A 22338-nucleotide genomic window follows, 5' to 3' on the forward strand; every position below is an offset into this window, starting at 1 on the left:
AATATAATCACTGATCTTCAGAAAAGTATTGATCTCAGGGAAGTCTTCAACAAAGAGATACAAGAGCTGAAAAAGAGCCATTAAGAGCTGAAGAATACAGCAACTGAAATTAAATATACAATGGAGGGAATGAATAAGAGATTTCTGCAAGTAGAGGAGACAATCAATGAGATGGAAATCAGAGAACAGGCATACAATGAAGGTGAGGAACAGAGAGAAAAAGGAATTCCTAGGAATGAAAGGATGAGAGAGCTTTGTGATCAATCCAAACAAAACAATATTTGGACAATAGGGGTGCCAGAAGGAGAAGAGGGAGACAAAGGGATAGAAAGTCTCTTTGAGGAAATAATTGTTGAAAATTTCCCCTATCTGGGGAAGGAAATAGACATTGAGGTCATAGAAGCACAGAGAGCCCCTAACAAAAGAAACCCCAGGAAGACAACAAGACATATAATAATTAAAATGGCAATGATTGAGGATAAGGAAAGAGTATTGAAAACAGCCAAAGAGAGAAAAAAAATTACTTACAAGGGAAACCCCATCAGGCTATCAGCGGACTTCTCAGCAGAAACTTTACAGACCAGAAGGGAGTGGCAAGAAATATTCAATGTACTGGAACAGAAGAGCCTTTAACCAAGAATCCTCTACCGAGCAAGATTATCATTCAGATTTGAAGCAGAGATTAAACATTTCCCAGAAAAATGAAGGCTCAAGAAGTTTATAACCACTAAACCAGCATTACAGGATATGTTAAAGGGACTGCTGTAGATGGAAATGTTCCTAAAGCTAAATAGCTTTCACTAGTGAAAATAAACCCACAGTAAAGGTAGTAGACCAAGTACTTACCAAGCAAATGTGAAATTAAAACAAAAGTAATAAAACCAACTATCCATAAAATCAGTCAAGGGATATGCTAAAAGTGCAGATTATGACATCTAATACATAAAATGTGGAGGAAGAAGAAGTACTTTTAGATTGTGTTTGAAATAGAGCAATAAATTTAGTATAGACTGTTGCATAGTCAGGGAGCTATCCTTGAACGTTACGGTAACAACAAACCTAAAGCCTATAATACACAAAAATTTGAAAAAGAAATCCAATTACAACACTAAAATAAATAACAAATAACACGAGAACAGTGTAAGAGAGGAAGAAACAGAGAGGAACTATAAAAACAACCAGAAAACAATTAATATAGTGGCAAAAAGTACATACGTATCAATAATTACCTTAATTACATCTAACTGAATGTACCAATAAAAAGCCACAGAGTGACAGAATGGATAAAGAAACAAGACCCATCTAGTTGCTGCATACAGTAGACTAATTTCAGACTCAAAGACACACAGACTAAAAGTGAAAGGATGAAAAAGATATTTCATGCAAATAATAGGGAGAAAAAAAGCAGGAGTAGCAGCACTTATATCAGACAAAATAGATTTCAAAACCACAGCAAGAGACAAGGGAAACACATATGGTAAAGGGGTCAGCCCAACAAGAAGATATAACCATTATAAATATCTATGCACCCAGTATAGGAGCACCTACATATGTAAAACAATTGCAAACAGAATTAAAGGAAGAAATTGATTGCAACACATTCATATTAGGAGACTTCAACACACCACTCATTTCAATAGACTGATCAACCAGACAGAAAGTAATAAGAGACAAAGGCACTGAACAACACATTAGGTCAGATGGACCTAAAAGACATCTACAGAACTCTACACCCCAAAGCAGCATGATACACATTCTTCTCAAGTGTACATGGAACATCTTGCAGAATAGATCACATACTAAGCCACAAAAAGAGTTTCAGAAAATTCAAAAAGATTGAAATTGTGCCAATCAGCTCCTCAGACCACAATGGTATGAAACTAGAAATAAATTAGACAAAGTAAACAAAAAAGCCTGCAAACACATGGAGGCTAACCAACATGTTTCTAAATAATCAAAGGATCAGTGAACAAATCAAAACAGAAATAAAGCAATACATGGAGACAAATGAAAACAGACACACAACAGCCCAAAATCTGTAGGACTTATTCCAAGAGGAAAGTACATAGCAATACAGGCTTACCTCAAGAAACAAGAACAGTCCCAAATAAACAGTCTAAACTCACAATTAAAGAAACCAGAAAAAGAAAAACAAATGAAGCCCAAAGTTAGTAGAATGAGAGACATAATAAAGGTCAGAGAAGAAATAAATAAAATAGAGAAAAATCAAACAATAGAGAAACAGTGAAACCAAGATGTGGTTCTTTGAGAAGATAAACAAAATAGACAACCCTTAGCCAGACTTACCAAGAAAAAAAGAAGGCATACACAAGTAAACAAAATCAGGAGTCAAGAAGGAATAGTCACAACAGATATCACAGAAATACAAAGAATTTTTAAGAATACTATGAAAAATTATATGCCAATAAATTGGACAACCTTGAAGAAATGGACAGATTCCTAGAAAAATACAGCCTTTCAAGATTGACCCAGGTAGAAACAGAAAACCTGAACAGACCAATTGCCAACAATGAAATTGAATCCATAATTGAAAAACTCCCAAAAAACAAAAGTCCAGGACTAGATGGCTTCACAGCTGTCTACCAAACATTTAAAGAAGAGCTAATACCCATCCTTTTTAAAGTTTTCCAAAAAGTAGAAAAGGAGGGAACACTTCCACACTTATTCTATGAGACCGGCTTCACTCTAATACTAAAACCAGACAAAGACACCTCAAAAAAAAGAAAATTATACACCAATATCCCTGATGAATATCAATTCAAAATTTCTCAACAAAATATTAGTGAACCGAATTCAAAAATACATCAGAAGGATCATCCTTCACAACCAAGTGGTATTTATTTATTTCAGGGATGCAAGGATGGTATAATATTCATAAATAAATCAATACCATATGCCATAATAACAAAAAGGATACAAACTATCTATTGAGACAATAGATGCTGTAAAAGCATTTGACAAGAACCAACATCCATTCATAATAAAAACCTTCAACAAAAGCAATATAGAAGGAAATACCTTAGCACAATAAAGGCCATATATGACGAACCCACAGCTAACATTACACTGAATGGTAGAAAGCCAAAAGATTTTCCACTAAGATCAGGAACAAGACAAGGGTGCCCACTCCTACCACTTTTATTCAACATAGTGCTGGATTTCCTGGCCATAGCAATCCGAAAATATAGAGTTAAAAGGCATCCATTAGAGTTAAAAGGAAGAAGTTAAACTGTCACTATTTGCAAACAACATAATATTACACATAAAAAACCCTAAAGACTCCACCAAAAAACTACTAGAACTAATAACTGTATTCAGTAAACTTGCAGGATACAAAATTAATACAGAGTAATCTGTTGTAGTCCTATATACTAACAACAAACTAGCAGAAAGAGAAATCAGCAAAACAATTCCATATACAATTACATCAAAAAGACTAAAATACCTAGGAATAAACCTAACCAAGAAGGTGAAAGACCTATAATCTGAAAACTAGAAGACACTCATGAGAGAAATTAAAGACACAAATAAATGGAAATCTATCCCATGCTCATGGATAGGAAGAAGTAATATTATCAAAATGGTCATCCTTCCCAAAGCAATGTACAGATTCAATGCAATTCCTATCAAAATACCAACAGCATTCTTTAATGAACTAGAGAAAATTGTTCTAAAATTCATACAGAACCACAAAAGACCCAGAATAGCCAAAGCAATCCTGAGAAGGAAGAATAAAGCAGGGGGGATCTTGCTTCCCAACTTCAAGCTCTACTTCAAAGCCACAATAATCAAGACAATTTGGTACTGGCACAAGAACAGACCCACAGACCAGTGGAACAGAATAGAGAGTACAGATATTAACCCAAGTATATATGGTCAATTAATATATGATAAAGGAGCCATGGACATACAATGGGGAAATGACAGCCTCTTCAACAGCTGGTGTTGGCAAAACTGGACAGCTACATACAAGAGAATGAAACTGAACTACTGTCTAACTCCATACACAAAAGTAAACTTGAAATAGATCAAAGACCTCTTATGGTTCATAAGTCCTGAAACCATAAAACTCTTAGAAGGAAACATAGGCAAAGATCTGTTGAACATAAGTATGAGCAATTTTTTCCTGGACACATCTCCTCAGGCAAGGGAAACAAAATAAAAAATGAACAAGTGGGACTACATCAAACCAAAAAGCTTATGTAGAGCAAAGGACACAATCAGCAGAATGAAAAGGCCAACTGCAATATGGGAGAATGATGTATTCATAAACGATTTATCCAATAAAAGGTTAACATCCAAAGTATATAAAGAACTCATATGCCTCAACACACACAAAAAAACACAAATAACCTGATTAAAAAATGGGTGGAGGACCTGAACAGACGTTTGTCCAAAGAAGAAATACAGATGGCCAACAGGCATATGAAAAGATGTTTCATATTGCCAATTATCATGAAAATGCAAATCAAAACCACAATGAGATACCACCTCACTCCAGTAGAATGGCCACTGTCCAAAAGACAAGAAACAACAAATGCTGATGAGGATGTGGAGAACAGGATATCCTCCTGTCCTGTTGGTTGTAATGTAAATTGGTACAAGCGCTGCAGAAAGCAGTATGGAGGTTCCTCAAAAAACTCAAAATAGAAATACCATTTGACCCAGGAATTTCACTTCTAGGAATTGACCCAAAGAAAACAAAAACCCCTGATTTGAAAAGATATATGCATCCCTATGTTTATTGGTGTATTATTTACAATAGCCAAGATATGGAAGCAACCAAAGTGTCCATCAATAGATGAATGGATAAAGAAGAGGTGGTACATGTATGCAATGAATTATTATTCAGTCATTGAAAAAAAAGAAATCCTGCCATTTGCAACGACATGGATAGATCTAGAGTGTATTATTCTCAGTGAAAAAAGCCAGGTGGAGAAAGACAAATGCCATATGATTTCACTTATTTATGGAATCTAAAAACAAAACAAAACAAAATGAGCAAAACAGCAGTAGACTCAGACACTGAGTAGTGACTGGTGGTTACCATGGGGGAGGGGTTGAGGTGGGTGTGTGTGGAGGATAAGGGAGATAAAGGGACACAAAAATTCTCAATCATAATACAAGCTGGTCATGGGAATAGTAGTACCGCATGGAGAATATAGCGAATAATTCTGTAACATCTTCCTATGTTGACAGATAGTAAGCACACTGGGGCGGGGATTAAAGGTTTAATAGTATAAGTAACTGTTGGACCACTGTGATGAATATTTGAAGCCAGTATAAGATTGTATATCAATTATATTTCAATTAAAAAATTAAATTGGTAAAAAAAAGACTAAAAAATTTGTATCTTTGGCTTTAGTAATTCCACCTTCTTTGTTTCTATTTCAAGAAAATTATCAGAAATATAAACAAGGATGACAACTATTAAAAGGGAAATTTTTCAAAAATCAAAGTACATGCTCCAAAAGATCAGATTAGTTATGTAAATTTTGATAGTACATATTCTTCAAATTACAAGACACTTTATGAAGATTTAATTTTTTAATGATAAATCATTAAAATGTTAAATGACAAGGTACAAACTTTCATATACACACACATACACATATATATACCATCTGGTTTCATCTGCATGTAAAAATGATGAGCATAGGTGATTTTTGTATTTCCTCATTTTTCTCTCAAAATTCTTTATACTTTGTTATCAAAGGGTGAGAAGCCAAAGAGAGAGAAAGCAGACAGAGGCAGAAAGTTTAAAAAAAAGAGAGATAAAATTCCAGCATAGCCTATCTCTCCTCTTGCTGTATCCTTTGCTTATCCTGAAGATTTTCTAAAGCATTTTGCTTCTTTGGCACAGTGGGAAAAGTCACTTGTGAAGTCACTTCATAATGTATTGATGTAATATCATTAGATCAGAGTGCCCTAATTCATTTAGAAGAGGAAGGAACTGCTGGAAGCAAGAGGCCAGAGTTCTAGTTCCAACTGTGGTACTTATTGGCTGTGTGATCTTGAGTGAGTCGTTGATGTTTTCCACCATTAGTAGAATAATTAGACCCTTGTATCTCAAAAAGTTTGTGTAGAGAGGTAAGAATGGGGGCAAGGAGATAGAGAGAGGAGTAGTCTAAAAAGTAACTGGGATTTTTGTCATTATCATTCTTTAATGATTTAATGAATGCTCTGAAAGGTCCTTTACTATGTAGCTATAATTCCATAAACTTATTTACCTGATGGGCAGATTTATTTGTTCATTCATTGACTTATTAAATCATAGTACTCAATTCACAAATACTTCTGTCTTAGAAACATTCTAAGCACTCATTTTAATTTGGCTTCATAAACAGTAAAACATTGGGTAATTGGTTGCTAAAAATAAAATTCTTAAGCAGTGAATTATTGGCAGTATTCATAATTACTCTTTGCAATGCCTCTTATTTTTCTCTTAAAAGGGACAGATGGTCATGTGACTAGATATGATTTGGATTGGCTGGTGAAAAACAGCTATGAAGGGCAGAAACAAAAGGTCATCCTGCCTAGAATTTTATGGAATGCTGAAATCTTCCAGCAAGCCCAAGCTCCATCTGTAGATTTCCAGAGCTTCTTAGAAACCAATTAGGAACTAAAGGACTTTCTGCAAAACTTTCTGCTCTATGGAATTGCCTTTGTAGAAAATGTTCCTCCCACTCAAGAACACACAGAGAAGTTGGCAGAAGGGATCAGTTTGATCAGGTAATTCATTAGTTCCCTGTTATCTGCAATTTATTTCCAGAATATGAATACCCTTGTTTTTAATCTAGAATATTTTGTGGCCTGAATAAGGGTATTCTCATTTATAGTGCTGTACTTGAGGCTTGGATTTCTAATCTCTAAAAACACGTATATGTTAATTATGATGAAGACTTCAAAGTTACTGGTATATTTTTCAAAATCTTCAAAGTGAAAGGTACCACTGCATACTAGAAAAAACACTGAGTAAAGAGAACAGGTAGTAGTGTTAGTTCCACCAACAGCCTGCCATCCCATGGGATCTATTTTCCCATGTGATCAATAAAAGGATTGAATAAGATGGTGCCTGACTATCATACAGTTTACTTTCTATGATTACTAAGGCTTCATCAGAGACGGATAGTTAATAGTACTGCCTTATACCATATAGCATTTAACCAGCATATTCACACCCATTATTTTCTTTTGGTCATTACAGAAATCCTGAAAAGTGTGTGTTTTATTCCCTCTTCTACTGACGAGGCAATTGAGTCTCAGATATGTTAAGTGCCTTGCCCATGGTTGTTCTGCTAGTAAGCAATTCAGATTCAGATTCCTGTAGGATTCAGAGAGATCAGATTTTCTGATCCTAAATACAGCGTTCTTGCCACTTGCCAGTCTGAATATCGTTAGTATATAGATGGATCTTCTCTAGTATTAAGCCAACTTACTTTATTATAATTAGTACTTTCCTTTTACTTAATAGCCAGATATACTTCATTGTGTAGTAGATAGTATGCTAGGTCATTTGCCCTATCCCAATAGAGTATAGTCAACATTTGTCAACCATTCAGTCTAAAACACAATTTGAGAACTTTCAAGTAAAAGAAGCAATAAATAACCTGAGAGTACTTTAGAGATTATAGTTCAAGTGGAAGAACACTTCCTGTATAGACTTTGAGGGTTCAGAGAATAACATGAACTGAAAGCTAAGGAATTAAAGTGACCTTTAGTCAGATCCTACCCCACTGGGAAAAGAACTATAAAATCAGAACCTGTGAAGTATATCTCAAGAAGAGACACAACAGTAATACACCAACAGTGATAGTGATACAGCATCTCACTAAATACTTGGTAACATAAGTATCCTTTTCTTTTTTCTTATTTCTCCATGTCCAGAGGATAGATGAGAATTTACATTAATTAGTTCTAAAAATAGCTGCATAAAAACATTTTTTCTATGCAAGGAAGGTGAGCACAGAAAAGAGCCTTGAATATGAAAGCTATTAAAAGTAGGGACATGAACAGAGTGGGATGATTCCCTAAGGTTTCAGACTACATTATACTTCCACAGGTTTCCCCCTAACTTCATAGAATATTAATAAGTAACTGAATTGTTAAGACTGGTGGCATGTTCAGCTGCCATCATCACTTTATAGATGGAAATCTGGAGCCAAAAAAAATCTATTGTTATTTGTGAATAATTAAAGAAACGACTAGAAAGTTTCAAAAGATAAGAATGAAAATTTCAAATAGCTTAAATATCTTCCTGTATTTCATTTGACAGAGAAACCATGTATGGAAGGATGTGGTATTTCACTTCAGACTTCTCCGGGGATGACACCGCATACACAATGATTGCTCTGGATTGGCACACTGATACTACCTATTTTAAAGAGCCCTGTGGGTAAGTGGATTAGAATTATCCATAGTGGGTCTTTACTTGTGTTGGTCTTGAATAGTTTCTTCAGTCATTTTCCATTCTATTTGAACCAAGATCATATCTGCTGCTGCTGATTTGTATGAGTATTTATTTCTCTCTTCCTAGAAACATGAGCATTTTGAAACCGCATAGCCCAGCCTTCTTTAGACTTACAGGAATAAAATTTTGGGAAATTATTGAAAATCCACCTTACTATATGAATGGGTCTTAATTTTGTTTAAACCACACTTTTTTTTGTCAAAGTGATTACAAATAACTTACCAAAAAACTATTGTCTAACCATTAGTTTTGAAATCATACAGTTTTCTTATATTTAGTTGTTATATTGCATAGGGGTCAATCTTCCAAACACAGCTACCTTGGTTATGATATTGAAAGGAACTTGAATCCATTTTGCAAGAAATTGGAGAGAAAGAATGAATGAAAAATAACCTTACATGGAATCATAAGTTATTGAGCTTTAACTGAGATATAATTGACATATATAACATTGTGAAAATTTAAGGTGAACAGCCATTATATATAGCAATATGATTATCACCATAGCTAACAGAAAGTAGAACTTAAATGTTCTCACCACAAAAAACAAATGGTAATTATGTGACATGATAAATACCTACTTAACTTTCCTACCATTTGCCTCTTATTTAGAGGTACTTCTGTGTTTGTTATTTTGTTGTTTTATTATTGATCTTGCTTCTGCATATAGATGATGAGCCTGAGGCACAAAGATATTAATAAAGTGAGTGTACATATGGATTTATAAAGGCAATATGAGAGGGTGATGAACTGGTGGTGTGTTGAACTGTTACCTTGATCTCATAGAGGGAAATCTGAAGCCAGTTTATTCAATTGATTGTGGTACAATTGATTTCCTTCAGGGTTTATAACTTACGAATGTTTGGTTTGGGGGAGGAAGAATAAAGCAGGTTTTAGAGCTCCTGCTCAATGTTATCAATATATGAGGAGACCAACAGTTTGCATCCTTATTCTAGGGAATACAGAAGGAAGAAATACGAAATAGGATGAGAAGCAGCTGAGCAGGGACTGAGGTTCCAATATTGACTAACTGTTCTCTCTGCCCACTACCAGAGATAAGCAGTTTTCTGTGCTTTAAGTTTAATCCTTCCTAATCAACAGCAAGGACCAAGCACATTTATTAACACTTTAATAAGAATGATTAAGAATTCAGGCTATGGCACCAACCAGATCTGGATTTGCATCCCAGCTGGAACATACATTAATTAGCTTTGTGATCTTGGGCAAGTAACATTTCTGTGCCTCACTTTCTTTATCTATAAAGCAGGACTAGCAATAAAACCTATGCATCGTTATTGCTTAGGGGTTAAGTTACACAATGTATCTAAAGTACTTGGCATACTGCCTGGCATGTTTAAACTGTTCAATAAATACTAGCTATTATCATTTTAGCCATTTTCATCATCATCATCATTGTTATATTCCTTGTGGTTTTTTTTGCTCTCGATCTCATCCTTTCCAGCCTCCTTGGGGTTTCTCTTTATGTGTTTTCAGCCTCTCCACACCTACTGACTCCTTCCTTTTGGCTTCTCATTTCTTAAATCTCTACTTCTGTACACTTCCTTGGATTCTGTCTCTCTCTAGTTACAGCCTCCCCTTACTCCTCCTTCACTAAAGATATTAAAAGAGTTATCTACATTCAATGTCTTTTCATTCTCACTTCCCATTCACTCCTCAAACCCTTAGTCAGCTAGTTCATCCAACCCCCTCCCAATTAAAATTACTCTCCACAAAGTCACCAGCAACTAACTTATTGCCATACCTAGTGTGTACCTTTCAGTCTTCATCTTACTTGACCTCCTGGGGCATACCATTAACCACTACCTCTTCTTAAATATTCCTTCTTTTCTGGTTTTCCTCCTATATCTCTCATTATTTTTTTTTCAGTCTCTTGTGCTGGCTTATTCTCCTTTGTCCATGTCCTAAATATTGTTGTCCCTCAAGGTTTATCTGCTTGCCCCTCTTTTCTTACTTGAAATGATCTCTACAAATGACTTCCTCCACATTGTTGGCTTTAGCTACCATGTACAGAAAACTGCAAAATCTACCCCTCTTCTGAGTTAAACCTCTTTAGCTGGCTACTCAATAATCCTGACCTAGAAGTTCCACAGAAAGCTCAACAGACCAGAACTGACCTTTGTCATTTTAATTGTAGTTATTTATATTAGGTTCTTTTTGCTTTTATTCCTTCCAACTTTATTTATGTTTATTACTAATTTTACTTTCTTGTTCACTTTCTCTGATTTCTCTTTTTTTCTAAATTACTATTAGCTTTATTTCGCCCTCACTAATTTGAAAATTCTATTTGTTTTCCAGTGCATTAATAGTTGCCTTTGCCTTCCCTGTGAACATTTTCAGCCACATATGACTCAACTGTTTCAACATGCCCCTACACTGAACTTCTTCCTCAACACTTCACAGTCCCTCACTATCATCCAGTTACATATCTTCCTGCACTCTCTGTCTTAGCAAATGGCATTATCATCTATCAAGTTGTATAATTGAGAAACCTGGAATTATTCTAGATTTTTGCCTGCTTTTAATCCTCCAAATGTAATAAATTATCAAATCTTTCCAGTTCTACCACTGTAGTATCTCTTAAGTTTGTGTTCTTTTCTGTAATACCCTTCTCTAAGCTTAAGTCCACCGTGTTTTCCTCTACTCTTTCAGTTATCCACTTTTTTTTGTTCATCTTGTTTCCCATCACTTCATCTCCTATGCTATCATCATAATCAAGTCTTAAAAATGTTAATATGAGAATACAGTCTCCCAGTTTAAAATCCTTCTGTGGTTTTCTGTGCTATACTGATAGGAACTTCTTACTCTCTTCCTTGAATATACTTTCTTTTACATTGGTATCATTGGTCATATATTTTCTCGGCCAGGAATGCCCTCTCCTCACCTCAGTCTAATCCCAATTCAACTCTTTCTCATTCTTTAAGACTAAAGAAAGCCATTCTCATCCACTCTAAAACATGTCTCCTTACAACACCCTGCTAGGGTAATTTCACTTCTTTACAGTCCCACTATATCTTGTATACAATCTTATTTTAGTGCCTATGATAATTTATTTGTAGTTATTTGCTTTATCTCTTCTTACTAAACTATGGGTATTTTTTAAAACAGAGACTGTATCTTATTCATGCTAGTATTCCTAGGGTCTGGTACATATTGTCTTCAATATACATTGCATATGTTTAGAAGAAACCTATAGAGGCTTTAATATTGGAAAAAACAAAAGTAGTTCAACTGGCTATGAAAGGAAAATTATTAGGAAATGAGATTTATTTATTCATGAAAATAAATGACAGAAGTAGGTTCAGTAATTATTTTACATATAATTTTCTAAAATTTTGATACATTTCATTTTCTTCAATGAACACAATAATTTTATTTTTTCCTTCTCTAGCATTCAAGTGTTTCACTGTCTTAAGCATGAAGGAAAGGGTGGCATGAAACTGCTAGCAGATGGATTCTATGCAGCAGAACAGGTACTTCAAAAGGCAACTGAGGAATTTGAACTCCTCAGAAAAGTGCCATTGAAGCATGAATATATTGAAAATGTTGGAGACTCAGGGTGGAGCCAACATGGCGGCGTGAGTAGGACAGTGGGAATCTCCTCCCAAATACATATTATGTTTGAAAATACAACAAATACAACTAATCCTAAAAGAGAGACCAGAAGACACAGGACAACAGCCAGACTACATCCACACGTGCGAGAGCTCAGCGCCTGGTGAAAGGGGTAAGATACAACCCCCGGCCCAGCGGGACACAAGCACACCTCCCCCCAGCTCCCGGCGGGAGGGAGAGGGAGCCCAGGATTGGTAAACACCCAGCCCCAGCCACCTGCACCAGAGCGCAGACACAATGCATGCATGGAGGGCTGGAAACTAAGGAAATAGGGCAGCAAGACCTCTGAGTGGGTTCTGAAGCTGATGCCCTTGTGACAAAGAAAAGCGTGTGCTTTTTGAAAGTCTTAAAGGAACAGGGACATAACAGCTGGACGGGTACAACACAGGTCACAGCCCAGTGGCTGGAAATTACAGGGAAAACCGGGTGCACTAACTCCCTGAGCAACAGCTCTGAGAACCCTCACGGAGGTAAACAGCCAAACAGAACCCCCTAGTCCATTACCCCTCTGGGCGCTGCGAAAGCAGAGAAACAGCCTAAGGCAGACTACACACACAGAAAGGGAAATTCCTCCATATCGGCAGGCAAGACACAAAGACCCAGTCTACACGCAATTACCCAACACAAGCCACTAGGAGTCACAGTTGTCCCAGTAAAGAAAGGCCAGTAGCAAGTGAAAAGTATGGCCCTCCACTACATCTTCCCCTGAGAAGGAACCTGGGGAGATAGATTTAACCAGTCTTCCTGAAAAAGAATTCAAAACAAAAGTCATAACCATGCTGATGGACTTGCAGAGAAATATGCAAGAACTAAGGAAGGAGAATACAGAAATAAAACAAGCTCTGGAAGGACTTCAAAACAGAATGGATGAAATGCAAGAGACCATTAATGGACTAGAAAACAGGGAACAGGAACGCAGAGAAGCTGATGCAGAGAGAGATAAAAGGATCTCCAGGAATGAAAGAATTCTAAGAGAGCTGAGTGACCAATTGAAATGGAACAATATCCACATTATAGGGGTACCAGAAGAAGAAGAGAGAGAAAAAGGGATAGAAAGTGTCTTTGAAGAAATAATTGCTGAAAACTTCCACAAACAAGGGGAAGAAATGGCCTCTCAGACCACAGAGGTACACAGAACTCCCATGACAAGGGATCCAAGGAGGGAAACACCAAGACACATAATAATTAAAATGTCAAAGATCAAAGACAAGGACAAAGTATTAAAGGCAGCCAGAGAGGAAAAAAAAGGTTACAGACAAAGGAAAACCCATCAGGCTATCATCAGACTTCTCAACAGAAACCCTACAGGCCAGAAGAGAATGGCATGATATACGTAATGCAATGAAACAGAAGGGCCTTGAACCAAGACTACTGTATCCAGCACGAATATCATTTAAATATGAAGGAGGGATTAAACAATTCCCAGACAAGCAAAAGTTGAGGGAATTTGCCTCCCACAAACCACCTATACAGGGCATCTTACAGGGACTGCTCTAGATGGGAGCACTCCTAAAAAGACCACAGAACAAAACACCCAACATATGAAGAAGGGAGGAGGAGGAATAAGAAGGGAGAGAAATAAAGAACCATCAGACCGCGTATATAATAGCTCAACAAGTGAGTTAAGTTAGACAGTAAGATAGTAAAGAAGCTAACCCTGAACCTTTGGTAACCACACTTAAAGCCTGCAATGGCAATAAGTTCATACCTCTCAATAATCACCCTAAATGTAAATGGACTGAATTCACCAATTAAAAGACACAGAGTAATAAAATGGATAAAAAAGCAAGATCCATCCATATTCTGCTTACAAGAGACTCACCTCAAACCCAAAGACACGCACAGACTTAAAGTCAAGGGATGGAAAAAGATATTTCATGCAAACAACAGAGAGAAGAAAGCAGGTGTTACAATTCTGGTATCAGACAAAACAAACTTCAAAATTAAGAAAGTAACAAAAGACAAAGAAGGACATTACATAATAATAAAGGGCTCAGTCCAACTAGAGAATATAACCATTTTAAATATATATGCACCCAGTACAGGAGCAACAACATACCTGAAACAAATACTAACAGAACTGAAGGAGGAAATAGAATACAATGCATTCATTCTAAGAGACTTCAACATACCACTCACTCCGAAGGACAGATCCACCAGACAGAAAATAAGTAAGGACACAGAGGCACTGAACAACACACTAGAACAGATGGACCTAATAGACATCTACAGAACTCTATATCCAAAAGCAACAGGATACACATTCTTCTCAAGTGCACATGGAACGCTCTCCAGAATAGACCACATACTAGGACAAAAAGAGCCTCAGTAAATTCCAAAAGATTGAAATCCTACCAATCAACTTTTCAGACCACAAAGCATAAAACTAGAAATAAACTGTACAAAGAAAGCAAAAAGGCTCAGAAACACATGGAGGCTTAACAACATGCTCCTAAATAATCAAAGGATCAATGACCAAATCAAAATGGAGATTGAGCAATATATGGAAACAAACGACAACAACAACACTAAGCCCCAACTACTGTGGGGCACAGCAAAAGCAGTCGTAAGAGGAAAGTATAGAGCAATCCAGGCATATTTAAAAAAGGAAGAACAATCACAAATGAATGGTCTAATGTCACAATTATCAAAATTGGAAAAAGAAGAACAAATGAGGTATAAGGTCAGCAGAAGGAGGGACATAATGAAGAACAGAGAAGAAATAAATAAAATTGAGAAGAATAAAACAATAGCAAAAATCAATGAAACCAAGAGCTGGTTCTTTGAGAAAATAAACAAAACAGATAAGCCTCTAGCCAGACTTATAAAGAGGAAAAGAGAGTCAACACAAATCAACAGTATCAGAAACGAGAAAGGAAAAATCACGATGGACCCCACAGAAATACAAAGAATTATTAGAGACTACTATGAAAACCTATATGCTAACAAGCTGGGAAACCTAGGAGAAATGGACAACTTCCTAGAAAAATACAACCTTCCAAGAATAAACCAGAAAGACACAGAAAATCTAAACAGACCAATTACCAGCAACAAAATTGAAGTGGTAATCAAAAAACTACCGAAGAATAAAACCCCTGGGCCAGATGGATTCACCTCGGAATTTTATCAGACATACAGGGAAGACATAATACCCATTCTCCTTAAAGTTTTCCAAATAGAAGAGCAGGGGATACTCCCAAACTCATTCTATGAAGCTAACATCACCCTAATACCAAAACCAGGCAAAGACCCCACCAAAAAAGAGAACTACAGACAAATATCCCTGATGAACGTAGATGCAAAAATACTCAACAGAATATTAGCAAGAAGAATTCAAAAATATATCAAAAGTATCATACACCATAATCAAGTGGGATTCATCGCAGGGATGCAAGGATGGTACAACCTTCGAAAGTCCATCAACATCATCCACCACATCAACAAAAAGAAAGACCACATGATCATCTCCATAGGGGCTGAAAAAGCAATTGACAAAGTTAACATGCATTCATGATAAAAACTCTCAGCAAAATGGGCATAGAGGGCAAGTACCTCAACATAATAAAGGCCATCTATGATAAACCCACAGCCAACACTATATTTAACAACAAGAAGCTGAAAGCTTTTCCTCTGAGATCAGGAACTAGACAGGGATACCCACTCTCCCCACTGTTATTTAACATAGTACTGGAGGTCCTAACCATGGCAATTAGACAAAACAAAGAAATACAAGGAATCCAGATTGGTAAAGATGAAGTTAAACTGTCACTATTTGCAGATGACATGATATTGTACATAAAAACCCTAAAGACTCCACCCCAAAACTACTAGAACTGATATTGGAATACAGCAAAGTTGCAGGATACAAAATCAACACACAAAAATCTGTGGCTTTTCTATACACTAACAATGAACCAACAGAAAGAGAAATCAAGAAAACAACTCCATTCACAACTGCATCAAAAAAAAATACCTAGGAAAAACCCTAATCAAAAAAGTGAAAGACTTATACTCTGAAAACTACAAGTCACTCTTAAGAGAAATTAAAGGGGACACTAACAGATGGAAACTCATCCCATGCTCATGGCTGGGAAGAATTAATATCATCAAAATGGCCATCCTGCCTAAAGCAATATACAGATTTGATGCAATCCCTGTGAAACTACCAGCAACATTCTTCAATGAACTGGAACAAATAATTCAAAAATTCATATGGAACCACCAAAGACCCCGAATAGCCAAAGCAATCCTGAGAAAGAAGAATAAAGTAGGCGAGATCTCACTCCACAACTTCAAGCTCTATTATGAAGCCATAGTAATCAAGACAATTTGGTACTGGCACAAGAACAGAGCCACAGACCAATGGAACAGACTAGAGAATCCAGACATTAACACAGACATATATGGTCAGTTAATATTTGATAAAGGAGCCATGGACAGACAATGGTGAAATGACAGTCCCTTCAACAGATGGTGCTGGCAAAACTGGACAGCTACATGTAGGAGAATGAAACTGGACCATTGTCTAACCCCATATACAAAAGTAAACCCAAAATGGATCAAAGACCTGAATGTAAGTCATGAAACCATTAAGCTCTTGGAAAAAAACATAGGCAAAAATCTCTTAGACATTACCATGAGAGAACTCTTCTTGAACAAATCTCCCTGGGCAAGGAAAACAACAGCAAAAATGAACAAGTGGGACTATATTAAGCTGTAAAACTTCTGTACAGCAAAAGACACCATCAATAGAACAAAAAGGAACCCTACAGTATGGGAGAATATATTTGTAAATGACACATCCAATAAAGGCTTGATGTCCAGAATATATAAAGAGCTCACATGCCTCAACAAACAAAAAACAAATAACCCAATTAAAAAATGGGCAGAGGAACTGAACAGACGGTTCTCCAAAAAAGAAATATAGATGGCCAACAGACACATGAAAAGATGCTCCACATCGCTAATTATCAGAGAAATGCAAATTAAAACTACAATGAGATATCACCTCACACCAGTAAGGATGGCTGCCATCCAAAAGACAAACAACAACAAATGTTGGCAACGCTGTGGAGAAAGGGGAACCTTCCTACACTGCTAGTGGGAATGTAAATTAGTTCAACCATTGTGGAAAGCAGTATGGAGGTACATCAAAATGCTCAAAACAGACTTACCATTTGACCCAGGAATTACCCTCCTAGGAATTTACCCTAAGAACGCAGCAATCAAGTTTGAGAAAGACAGATGCACCCCTATGTTTATCGCAGCACTATTTACAATAGCCAAGAATTGGAAGCAACCTAAATGTCCATCGGTAGATGAATGGATAAAGACGATGTGGTACATATACACAGTGGAATACTACTCAGCCATAAGAAGAGGGAAAATCCTACCATTTGCAGCAACATAGATGGAGCTGGGGGGTATTATGCTCAGTGAAATAAGCCAAGTGGAGAAAGAGAAATACCAAATGATTTCACTCATCTGTGGAGTATAAGAACAAAGGAAAAACCGAAGGAACAAAACAGCAGCAGAATCACAGAACTCAAGAATGGACTAACAGGTACCAAAGGGAAAGGGCCTGGGGAGGATGGGGGGGGGGTATGGAGGGATAAGGGTGGGAAGACGAAGGTGGGTATTAAGATTAGCATGCATGGGGGAGTGGGAGAAAGGGGAGGGTTGTACAACACAGAGAAGAGAAGTAGTGATTCTACAACATTTTGCTATGCTGATGGGCAGTGACTGTAAAGGGGTTTATAGGGGGAACTTGGTTATACAGAGGATCAAAGCCTAAGTTGGCTACCCAGAAAATGAACTAAGATATGATATGAAAAAGAACTTCCAACATCAGCACTCTCTGGAAAACTCATGCCAGAAGATGATCATCAAAACCCCAACAAAGATCCACGTGCTGCTACAGCTGTAGATGCACTCATCCCACCGGTTCCTGGACTTGTCATGGGAATGAAGAAGGAGATATCTAAGCTGGCCTGTGCATATAGTAAAACAAAAAATTTGACTGGATCTATACTGTTGGAACTCAAACAAGAATTAGGAGAAGTGCAAATTGTAGCACTCCAAAATCTTACAACTACAGACTATTTACTGTTAATAGAACATATGGGATGTGACCAGTCCCCAGGAATGGGCTGTTTCAATTTGTCTGATTTCTCTCAGACTGTTCAAGTTCAGTTGGACAATATCCACCATATCATAGATAAGTTTTCACAAATGACTAAGGTGCCTAACTGGTTTTCTTGGTTTCACTGGAGATGGCTGGTAATTATAGGTCTGCTTTGGTTATATAACTATACTCCTATTATGTTAATGTGTGTGCACAATTTAATTAGTAGTTTAAAACCTATACTTGCTTATGTTACTCTACAAGAAGATATGTCAAAGAAATAATCAATCTTCCCATGTTTTCTTCTGCCTGCTACTTCTATAGCTTTTCTTCTTCCTTCCTAATTACAACCCTTAAATAGAGTTTGTGCCTCATATTGAATTTACCATGTATTATAATTCTTCCAAGTGGTAAAGATACCTCAAGACAAATGCTGGGCATAGAAGCCACAGGGCATAAATATGCAAAGAAGTAGAAAACTAACCATTTCAAACAATAAGGCTTCTCTCTCACTTACCAACTTTACATTTCCCTGTATGGCCCCGGAAGATAACTGGTTAGCCAGACACGGGTAAGATTCCTCAAGGGAGGAACACCCTAAGACAGGCACAGTCACAGGGGGGCCACCAGTTGAGAATTGGGGATCAACAGAGGTGAGGCTTAGAACCTCTCCCCCACTGTTCTGAGAGAAATCTGCTGCATCTGTGGATGTTTTATTGCCCTTGTCTAGCTTGGATTAACACATAGTCTACAGGCACACACCTGATCATCTACATTTGCTCTCTTGCAACACTAAACTATGTTTTCTACCTTTATCTTGCATCTACCTACCACTTCAGCATTTTATTAAAAATAATAATAATAAAGAGAGAAATGTGGTATCCACATATAAATCAAATATAAAAATCAAACGAATATTCATATTTGGACTGATTGTTTATAGTTCATAATGCATGATCAAAACCGAAAGTTTCTGTGATGACTGCCCTTGTACTGTTCACCATGTAACTTATTCACTATGTAAGAATTTGTTCTCCATGTAAGAACTTGTTCGTTATGCTTCAGAAGATTGGAGACTGACAAAAATTAGGCTTGGGGTGGATTAATGATTGTGCATTGATCATTGACTCCCCTATACAGAATTTTATGGTTGTTAACAACCATTTGATCAATAAACAGGAGAGATGCCCTCACAAAAAAAAAGAAAAGAAAGTACACACTTCCAATTGTAAAATAAATAAGTAACCGGGATGTAATGTATAGCATAAGGAATATAGTCAAAATATTGTAACAACTTGGTATGGTGATAGCTGGTACCTAGAATTATCATGTATATAAATGTTGAATCACTGTGTTGTACACCTGAAACTAATGTAATACTGTGTGTCAACTACCCTTCAATAAAAATTAATTATCTACAAAAAAAAAATGTTGGAGACTGTCACAACCACATGATTGGGGTTGGGCCAGTCTTAACATCTACCCATGGAATAAAGAGCTTTATTTGATCAGGTGAGTATCAAGGAACTATCCCCCAGTGTAATTTATTTACCAAATATTAGCCTTAATGTAGTGAAAATCTCTAAGATCCTTGTATCTGCCACACTTTAATCTTGCTATTCCATAGATTCTTCTCAGTATAATTCCTATTCCTAGTATAATTCCCATGGAATAGTAAGTAGAACAACAGTCAAGGAAAGCTAGATTCTTGCAGTTGTTGGAGGAGAATTGAGATAGTATTTAAAAACAAAAGCACTAGTAAAATAAAGAACAGTTATCTAATTGTGCTCAGTGACCAAACAGCTATGGTATCCGAAAGCATGATGACCACATTTGTCTGTAGCACAGACTTGTGCAAATCTCATATCCTGTATATCCAGTATTCTACTAAAATATCACCACTTAGATATCTTCTAGGATCATAAAACATCATATTCAAGACTGAACTCATCATCACTACTTATTTCCAGCCTGTTCTTCCACAACCAGTTGTGAAGAAAAGAATAAATAATTGCCCTTGTCCTTTCCCCTAGAATGTAGTAGGAACTACATAAATACTAATTCACTTCCCTTGGATGAGCTCCTCTGGAAAACTCTCTGTCAGTCATCTCTTGTATTTCCATTATCTAGAATAATGAGTAGGTTCTCAATATTTTTTTCCAACATTTTATAATGAATATTTTTAAACATAAAAACTTGAAAACACAGGAAAATCCCATAGATTTACAACCTAGATTCTACTATTAAGTTATTACTATACTTGCTTTATTACCTAGCTACCCATCTATCAACTAATCTATTTTTGATATATTTCAAAGTACATTGTAGATATGAGTACATGTCTCTTTGAAATACTTCAACATTTGTATCCTTAAGTAGAGTTCAATATTTGTTTACAGATTTTTTATTTTGAGGTAAAATTTATATACAATTATGTTAAATAGTAAATATACACTTGCTACATTTTGACAAATGCATACACCTACGTAGCCCAAACCCCTATCAAGATATAGAATGCTACCATCACTGCACAAGGAACCGTTATACCCCTTCCCAGTCCAGCCCTACACACACACCGCAGAAGAAACCAGCATTTTGATTTTTTAGCACCATATATACTTTTGCCTATTCTAGAATAGCAAATCCATTTTTTTATGAATAAACAACTGGGCTGTTTCCAGGTTGGAGTTATTATGAATGAAATTGCCATGAATGTCCATATAAAAGTATTTTTGCATATATGTGTTTTCATTTCATTCACATAAATACCTAAGAGTGGAACTGCTGGGTCATAGAATATGTGTTTAGTTTCATAGGCAACTGCCAACAATGTATGAGAGTTGTAGCTTCCCCAGAACTTTTCCAACACTTTATGTTGTCAGCCATTGTGGTGGATATCTCCTTGGGGTTTTAATTTTCATTTTTTAATTATTGATGATGTTGAGCATTTTTCCGTGTGCTTATTGGCCATTCATATGTCATACTTTGTGAAGTATCTGGTTAAATCTTTTGCCCATTTTTTCACTGGGTTATCATTTCACTATTGACTTGTAGGAGTTCTTTATAAACCCTGGTCACCAGTTATTACCTGATATATGTTTTTGGAATATTATAGTGTGTGGCTTACCTACTAATTTTTTAACAATGTCTTTTGATGAGCAGAAACTTTAAATTTAATGAAGTGTAATTGATCAGTTTTTTCTTTAATGATTGTTTCTGTGACCTGTGTAAGAAATCTTTGACTACTCCCAATGATGTGAGGATATTCTCCTATTTTTTTCTAAAGGTGTTATGGTTTTATCTTTTACATTTAAGCATGTAATCTCTCTCAAATTAATTTTTACATGTTGTGAGGTAGGCGTGTAAGATCATATATTGCACATGTGGATATCCAGGTGTTATTACCACCATTGGTTGAAAAGACCTTCCTTTCTCCCATTGGATTGCTTTTGCAACTCTGTCAACAAGCAAATGACCATATAAATGAGGGTTTCTTCCTAGCCTCCCTATTTGATTCCATTATTTATTTGTGGATCCTTGTGACAGCTCCACACTGTCTTGGCTACTTCAGATTTATAGTATGTTTTAAAGTCAGGTAAAATGTTTTTGAACTTTATTCTTTTTCAAAATTATTTTGGATACTCTAGATCGGGTCTACAAAGTTTCCTACAAAGGGCCAAATTGTAAGTTTTTAGGCTTTGTGGGCCATATGATCTCATTCACAACTACTTAATACTATTGTGGAAGCACAACAGGAGCCATAGACAGTATATAAATGAATGGGTGTAGTTGTATTCCATAAAACATTACTTACAAAAACAGGCAGTAAGCTGTATTTGGCCCACAGACCACAGTTTGCTAACCCCTTTTCTAGAGTATTTACATTCCATATAAATTTTAAAATACCTTTGTCAAGTTTTTAGGATAAAGTCTGTTAGGATTATTATTGTGGTTGCTTGAATCTATAGATCATTCTGGGGAGAATAAACAAACTAACAGTTTTGAGTCTTCCAATCCGTGAACATGACCTTATCTTTCTTTTTATTTAGGTCTTTCAGCAGTGTTTTAGAATATTGAAGACAGATATTGT

General features: G+C 36.3%; 1 pseudogene; it reads left to right on the forward strand.

The window, feature by feature from the left end:
* LOC108399440 (trimethyllysine dioxygenase, mitochondrial-like) overlaps positions 1-19764 on the forward strand; it is a 38631-nt pseudogene extending 18867 nt beyond the window's left edge.
* Positions 19765-22338: the final 2574 nt, after the last annotated feature.

The sequence above is a fragment of the Manis javanica genome, chromosome X (assembly GCF_040802235.1).
Source record: "Manis javanica isolate MJ-LG chromosome X, MJ_LKY, whole genome shotgun sequence".
NCBI classification, from domain to species: domain Eukaryota; kingdom Metazoa; phylum Chordata; class Mammalia; order Pholidota; family Manidae; genus Manis; species Manis javanica.